Below are 8699 nucleotides of genomic sequence, written 5' to 3'. Positions count from 1 at the left end.
CCACGGCGGCGGCGGATCTGGGCCTGCGCGGGACCCTGGTGGGCTCCGCGGGCTGGCGGCATGGGGGGAGAGAGAGGGACACACGGCGGACACGTGGCGCCTCCTAATTGGCTGCAAGCGGCGGCGGATGCGTCTGGCGAAGAGATGGACATGTCCGGCGGCGCGGAGGGAAGTTAGGGTAGGGTTTGATCTGCGCGGATTTTCGAGGGAGGCCACATATTTATAGGTAGAGGGAGCTAGGAGAGAAGAGAGAGAGAGGCCCGACAGCAGTTTCTGGATACCGAAAATGTCCGACGAAGGTACCAGCAACGGTGCCGCTAAGTTTAACGGTTGGGCTATCGAATGGACTCCGAATGCGAAGAAACTTGGCAGGCGGTCTGTCTACACTATAATAAGACCGCACGACAAGTTGCAACCCATTCCGAGAACATTTTTATGCCACTAATAAAATATATTTCGGAGGTGCCGCGGGCGCGTGCGAGTGTGTCTGGACTCCGAACGGACAACAGAGAGAACCGGGAGAACCCGAACGGATGCAAGTTTTGAAAAACATGCGGATGAAATGCAGATGATGACATGGCAAAATGCAACACGCAAGAAAATGACATGGCAATGACAGCGAATAACTGGCAGACACTTGGCGCATCGAATCCGGGGCGTTACACGCATGCTGGGCCTAGCCCGGCTCGCGAGGGGCTCACGAGGGGAGGCGGCTAAAGCCGGAGGGACGCAAAGCGGTGACTACAACGCAAAAGATTGCTCGAATGAGACTAAACACCCTTCCCCGTACACACACAAGTCTCAAGCTCAAATCTAACTTAAATCCGAACAGGGAAAAGCAACAACCAAGGGGAAAAGCAAGGAAAGCAGAAAAAAGCCGCGTCCGGCGCCTAGTCTAGTCTTCAACGTCTTATCACCAGCGCGGAGCTAAGTGCTGCCATTGGGCGTGGGCGGGAGCCCCCGAGGCCCGAGGGCGGCTCTCCGGAGACTCCGAGGCGTGTACAGCCACACTCATTATTACGTGAGAGTGTCACAGGGCGGCGAGCTTCACAGGCACTGGGCCTTCTTCACAGGTACCGGCCTTGCTTCATATCGCCAGACGAGGACCCCGCCTTGCGCCACACTCTATTGCCGTCGATGACGGCCGGAGACTGAGGACGCCGCCGATGGGATAGAGCGGTCGCCAGCGGTTCCCCCGATGACCACGGGTCCTCTGCCGGGGTAGGCCCTGGGGCACCTCCCCGGCAGAGGGCCTACCTCCTAAGGACGCCATGCTCTGAGCGTCGCGTGGGTGAGGCCGAATCTTGGCCCCGCTCCTGCAGCCCCCGGTGCCCTCCTCCTGAGGGGTGGGGAGCTCCTGGTTTGGGGCAGCCACCTGCTGCGAGGACCTGTACCTCCTGCGATCCATGGTTAGCGTATGCCTGTTCCTGAGGGATGAGCGGTACCCGATAGTCGCTGCCTCCGGCGCGGTCGATGGGGCCTTCCCTGGGCTCCTGAAAGAGCTCTGCCTCGGCCGTTTCTTCTCCCCAGCCTGGTCCGAGGAACTGGCCATGGTCTTCCTCCTGCGCGTGTCCTTGATCCATCATGTGGGGCACATACGCCTCCGGGGCCGCCGCCCCGAACGCCTCGCCATAGTGCCCCGTGTGCCATGTAGTTATGCTCATGGTGCCAACCTGGTAGTGGTAGCGCGATGGCTCACCGGGACCGTGGGCTGCGGCGGATCCCCCTTCACTAGTCGGAGGCGGAGGCGGCACCGTTGGTGGCCAGGTGCTGACGTCCAGGTTGGCGTTGGTGTGGCCCTGAAATCCGCTTGGTGCTGTGCGGGCACGTGTGGGGCCTCCGTGTGATCGGCCTTGGGCCTGAGGCGACAGCTGGGTGCAGAAGCGGTGAGCCCCCGAGGCGGCGGAGCCCAGGAGCTCTGCCACCCGCTCCAGTAGCACGTCACGGCCGCCCTCTAGCAGCCTGCATTGCAGTAGCTCTCGAGCTATCGTGAGCGCAGCCCTTGAGTTCGCCTGCTCTCGTCGTGAGTACGGTGCCATGGCCGCGGCGTGGCTTGAGGCCCTGGCTGCCGACCGCACCTGCCACAGTGTGAGAGCTGGTGTCATCTGACCGCGTCGCCCGCGGCCCGTAGCGCCCTACGGACTGCGGGCTGCCTGGGGCCCGGGGTTGAGGTCGCCCTGGGCAAGCAGCTCCGCGTGGGCGGGCCAGGTCGCCCAGGGATCGAGATTGCCCGTTGGGTCGCTGGACATGATGACGATTATGCGACGGGCGGCAAATCACGAGGCGACGGGAGGCAGATTCCGACGCACGCCTACCTGGCGCGCCAAATGTCGGATTTCGGGTTCCGGCAGACCCTCAAGGTTCGAACACTGGGGTGCGCACGGAGATCACACCTCCAGCCTACCCATGTCTCACCGCCTCGCTGGGATCTAAAACTACACGAAGAACAACACAAGGGACACGAGATTTATACTGGTTCAGGCCACCATTGCGGTGAAATACCCTACTCCATTTTGTGGTGTGTGGATTGCCTCAGGGGCTGGTGGGGAACAATGCAGTGGAAGAACAGCCTCGCGAGGGTCTGTTCTTGGCTGGGGCGGTGAACTGCTAGGGGAGTTCAGTCGCCTTTCTCTCTCTCTCTCTCTATGTCTTAGATGTGGATCTGATCCTCGATCCTCCTACCCTGTGGGTGGCTAGTCCTATTTATAGGCGAAGGCCCCGGGCCTCTTCCCAAATATTGAGCAGGAAGGGCGCCAACAATTGGCCATTTTGAAGGGGAACATCTAGTACACTTATCCTGACTAAAGTTGGTCCTTGCCTGCCAAAGACCCTGATGATGACGTCGGCTTGGGCTCCATGATGACCTTCGTCCTATCGTCCTGCTGGTCTTGGTCTTGTTGCACCGAAATGGTCGCCTTTGCTTGATACCCTCGCCTGCGCTTGCCCCCTTTGCACCAAAGAGGAAACAAGGACTCTACGTAGGCCGGCGCCTGCCTGGCGCCCGCTTGGTCTTTGTCTTCATGGCTTGCGTCACGGGCACCTCGTGAGGTACCCCGCCTTGATCTCTCCGCCTCCTCACGAGCCAGCCTGACGAGGCCGTTCCCGAGGAAGCCTCCTGTCGTCCGCCCCGCGAGGCTTGGCCCCTCGCGAGGGTCTTGAGCATGTGTTGACGAAGATGGGCCATACTGGGCCACTCCTTGAGTCATGCCGCAGGCCGGAGGCAGGCAAGTCTGGGTACCACCGTTCCCAGAACGCCGATAGGCACCCATGGTTGGCGCCCACGGTAGATGAACGAGGCTGACAGGTAGGGCGGTTGTGTCACGTCTGAGTGAAGTTACAAACCTGCCCCTATTGAAAATATTTGCCTACATCGATTTTGACCGAGTCAAGTTTGTTTTGCCGCCCACCGTGTACGAATGGGGAATGGAGGGAGAAATAGAGGTCTTTTTGACGAGCTTGAATCAAATGTGTTTTGTCGCCCATGTTTGACTCCCACCGTGTCGGAATGGGCTCAGAGGCGGTCGTGTCATGTCTAATTGAAGTTACTAACCTACCCCTATTTAGAGCAGTGGAAATCGGGCCGATGGATTGTCCGTGTAATGGGTAGACAGTAATTTCCATCTCCCAAACACTTGGCTTTGGGCAGCCGACGTGGGAGTGGACATTTTGCCGCTTCTTTCGAATTTTGGGACAATAAGCATCCACGTTTACCCTGGCAACTAAATTCGAATCCATTTTGTATTCCTATATGAATCTTTATAAATCATTCTATGTTTTTTATATATCTTCAGAAGGACGACAAAGATGTATTCCACTGTCATATATGAATATGGTTTACAAATGCCGGTACTCAAATTCAGAAGCTAGAATCCAGTTTAAGGTGAATTCAAATATTTGGAACACTTCATGTCCAACTCAAATGTCACACGCATCATAATGTGTACTCCCATTTATATATGTACACAAGCGATGTATCAAGATTCAAATACCGAGTCAATCAACCAAGAATGTACAGAACTAACAGACATATAAACACTTATAAAGTATATGGATCAATAATATCAACTAACATACATAAGCCAGGCCACTGTACTTTTTTTGGCTACAACAACATCCTTTTTTAGCCAGCATCTTGGCCCTTTCCGATGCGTGCCACTTATGGTCCATCTATACTACTACTATTGTTGAATGCACATTGAGCCCGATTGGCATATTTGTAGGTCTGGCACAACAATCCAAATGAAATGTCTCCGAGTCTTATCAATTAATACAGACTTGTGCTCAAATAAAATTAAAAACCAAAAAAAACAATTATTACATGATCTCTAAAACAAATGGTTTGATTGATTACATGAACAGACAACACAAAGGTTAGTCAACGATAGAAAGAACATTTCACCTATGATTTACCAAGTAGGAATTTAATTTCCTTTTTTCCTTCAGGACCTTAACAATCTGGTTAGTCTCAGCTTGCTTCGTTTTGAAATCCACCAAATATTTAATGGTTGTCTTGAGTACTGCTTGTGATTGTGTTGTTTGCTTCCTCAACATGTCAACTTCATCTCTAAGTGCAGAAGCAGAATCTCTTTCTACCACTAGTTTAGCCTCTAGAGCATCAGCAGTTGGCAATTCATAATGCTCGATTGGGCCGGTGCCACTGCTGTGGGATGATGCAACGTCCATGAGGACCTCGCTCTTTGATCTAGGGCTAACCTATTTTGCCATTAAAGTTCTGATTGGATTCAGAAAAGTTGAAGTTAGCAGAACATCTCAACTGGGAGTTATAATAGCAAACCAGTTAAACAAACAAGGAATTAAAGAGTTTCAATTGGATGGTGAAAAGTAGTTATTAACATCATTGTAACATGCTGTTGCAGCAGCAAAGCAGTTAAACAAACAAGTAGATATTTAAGTTAAGGCAAACAGGTAATTCTTAACAGTAAGTATCAAACACATAGATAGGCGCAGTCTACGATATGATTAACAGGCTGTGGCATTATGTAATCAGTAGCAAACTAAATTAAGCCAAGCAACGTAATTGAAAATTTTTACAATAAGTGGCTAACTAAAATTCCGAGAAGCAGGTAACTAAACTTACGCTAGTTCTTTGTACAGGCACACTGCAACTTCTTTTTTGCTTACAAGGTTGTACGAAGGAGTCCATGGCATCAATTGCTTTGATACGCAGTCCCAATACTTCTTTCTTCCCACACTGCATTGGTAAGTTGAATGGTTAATCTGGTAAGATGGTGCGTCCTTGATATGCTATATGAGGACGTGTAGTCAGACTAGTTGTAGCCACACACATCACACTGGCTTTTACTGTATATTTCATGCGATTACTTTTGGCATATCGAGATCTAAGCAATCTACAATAGGATGAAAAGACTGGCATCCTTCACATTATTGGCGAACTCAGTTCATAGAAACAAGCAATTCAACCATTTTGTGGGTAAATCAAAAGCGCCACTGGAATATTTTTCACTATCCAATCATACACGCAAAAAGGGGCGACGCCACCATAGGGGCTGGTATGGGCGGCTGCCTCAGGTGGATGGAAAGTGTGCACCTAGTTTGAGTCGTCCAGGTTGGCCCGCGCTAGTTTTGGTCGTCCCAATGGACGAGCAGGCAATGTAAAAAATGAAGAAAAATGTTTCAATTTGGAAGGGCCAATAACATAAGTGCAAGGCAGGCCCTATAGCAGGCTCGTGGCCCAAACGAGCGCCTCCCATATCGATCGACAGCAGGAAAAATCCCAATTCATTCGCTCCAGCCTCCAGTCTGGTTCGCTCCTAACCTAGCCGCCGCTGGACAGACCGACACAACACTTCCTCGCTCCCTCGTTGGAGGGCGGTCGCCGGGCTTCAAGCGAACGGAAGGACAAGAAGATGAAGATCCAACCTTGGGTGTAGCCTGCATGGGAGGCAGCGGCGGTAGCACGGGCATGGCATCGAGCTTGTGCAAACGGACAGTCGCATCTTGCAAGAGTAGCATGCGCAACGAGCAGGTACATCACATCCCTGATTATATCTAATTCAACTCTTCAATTTCTGGCCAATAGTTAAACCTGACGGTGTTATAAATCTGCTTGTATGTAGGGAATCTATGAGAAAATGAAAAAATTTCTACTTATTTTATAAATCTCCCTATCAATACTGAACTGACTGAATCTGATGTATCTAATCAAGTTTCTGGTGCAAACATACAAGCTCATGTTGTTCTTGAGCCTGAAGTGTCTAATGAACAGACTGCTAATGAAGGATTTGATGCAAACATTTTACATGCTCCTAGTGATGAACATATAGTGTCTAATGAGGGATCTAATGCAAGCATTTTGCAAGCTCATTGAAGGATTTAGTGTCTAATGATGATCTACTATGTTGAGAGAGACAGAGATTTGCAGGCGTTGATGACAAGCAAATTATAGTGCATTTTCATAGCTTGAGGAAACATCGAGGCCATCTACCAGAAAGTCCCCGTATCATGACAACATAGCATAAATACTTTTCTAATCTGTTGTTTGAAACTATTGGCATACTTGTGCAGGATAGATATATTAATATGCAGTTTGCGCACTGGTTATACGTGCAATTACACTTCAATATTTTTAGCCACAAAATAATAATTCAAGCAGGTACATACCATGTTTGTAGTCCTTGTACACCATGTTACATTTTGTGTTTTTTAGTGCTTGCATCATTTAGTGTTTATAATCTGAACTACTTTGGATCATTAGCTGGTTTTCAAAGTGCATGTAGCTTCACATTTCTCAATTTATGTTGATTTCCGGAGTGCAAGTGCCTTCGTATTTTTTAAGTTAAATGCTCGCCCCTGGTAACTTGAATTCGTGGATCAGCCACTGCACACAAATTATACACGGATGCCAGTATGAATTAAATGAAATGCAGGGACTTACGCTAGCTCGATGTACAGGCTCACTGCAGATCTGCTTGCGCTTGGGATGTTCCATGTACAAGTCCATGTTACCACTTGCTTGGATGTGCACGCCTTGTGCTCCTTGCATCCCCCTCTGCGTTTTTGACACGACAAATGGTTGATCAAATAAGAGGAATCGACCTTGATGTTGTACCGGAGGATAGATACTTACAAGGTTGTATGGGTGTGCAGGATGTGTACTAGACCCCGTAGCGCCGTCATGCTTCGCTAAAAAATGGATTTGCTTGTTTCAGATGATATCTCCAGAAGAAATAAGAGTTAAAGTCAAAGTTGCATAGGCATGTAAGCTAAGAGAGCAGTGAAAGGATATCCAAACATCGTCGAAAAAGTGCACAAGGGAGTGATGTGTGGATACCTAGTTCGGGCTGGCGTTTGGGCATGCTCGCCTAGCTAGAGTGTGGGTCACTTCAGAGCCGTTGAGGGTGATGCGCTGGCATTGGCTGGCCGCGCACAGATGCAGATCTTGAGTGGTAGCGGAGCGCTACGATGCGGTGGACGAGACCGTTGGTGAAGCCCCAACGGCCTCGGGGGGCGGAGGTGCGACGATGTGCTCGGTGAAGTAGCCCCGGTGAGCTGGGAGACGGTGTCGGTGAAGCGCACCTGATGCGGTGGAACTCGGTGTCTGTGAGGCACGTCGATTGCAGCGGCCGACATTGTCGGTGGACCACCCGTGCGGTGGATGAGGGCGTAGATGAGGTAGGTCCGGTGCGGTGGTGAAGCGCGACCATCGTCTTCGTCGTCGTTGTCCGGCACAGAGGTGGGGAACGGTGGGGAAAGAGATAAGACGAGGGGCGATTCGAACTTTGCTTGGGTTGGCGGCGAATTAGGGATTTGAGCAATCTCGGCGCGGAAGGGGACGGTGGAGAAGAGAGATTTTGCAGGGCTGAGATTGGGGCCGCCAGATATTTCAATCCAAAACATGGAAGCGCGAACTTATTTTGGCTTCGTCCTTTGGGGGGTGGGGTGGGTGGCTGGGTGCTACGGGTCCGTCCGACACACGCGACCACCCCGACAGAACTATGCTTCGGTGCCTTAAGACACCTACCTTTGTGTCCATGACATGTGGGCCCAACAGGTGGTTAGCCCACATGTCAGTGACCCAAAGGCAGTTGCCTTTAAGGCACCGAAGCAGCATCCACCCGACATGACCCTGGTCTGCCTGGTGCGCCTACATTTGAGAATGCAAACGGATCTTCTTTCATTTGCAAACGAATCTATATGTATTACCATGCCCGTGTTTTCATTGCAATAATTATTCATTCAAAATGAGATACTCCCTCCGTTCACTTTTGTAAGTCATTTCAGACAACTTAAAATGAACTGTTTTGCACATTGCCTGAATGTCTTCAAGGTCTTATAAAAGTGAACAGAGGGAGTACTATAAATTAATTAATGAGGAGTTATTTGAAAAAAAATCGAAATGGTACCCATGCTAATGTGGATTAGAGTGTGTGTCACATAATTAGTTATTTTAATTAGAGTGTGTGTCACGTAGCGATCTCCAATTCTAACGTGGATTTCGCATTTCACTGTATCCATGCTACTTTTTTAATACAAATTCATATGTATATGATGAACACCATGGTAGTGAGAAAACATTTGGATGGATTCAAACATATGACATGCAAAAAAGCACAACAAATTGAGTCAATGTCAACTTTTCAAAACTTAGTATGGCACGAATTCGAAATAATTACCCGTATGCCTGGTCCTCGGTTCAAATCTTACAATGTACACCGAAT

The sequence above is a fragment of the Triticum dicoccoides genome, chromosome 6B, assembly GCF_002162155.2.
Source record: "Triticum dicoccoides isolate Atlit2015 ecotype Zavitan chromosome 6B, WEW_v2.0, whole genome shotgun sequence".
Classification (NCBI taxonomy): domain Eukaryota; kingdom Viridiplantae; phylum Streptophyta; class Magnoliopsida; order Poales; family Poaceae; genus Triticum; species Triticum dicoccoides.
This window is presented reverse-complemented; position numbering follows the sequence as displayed.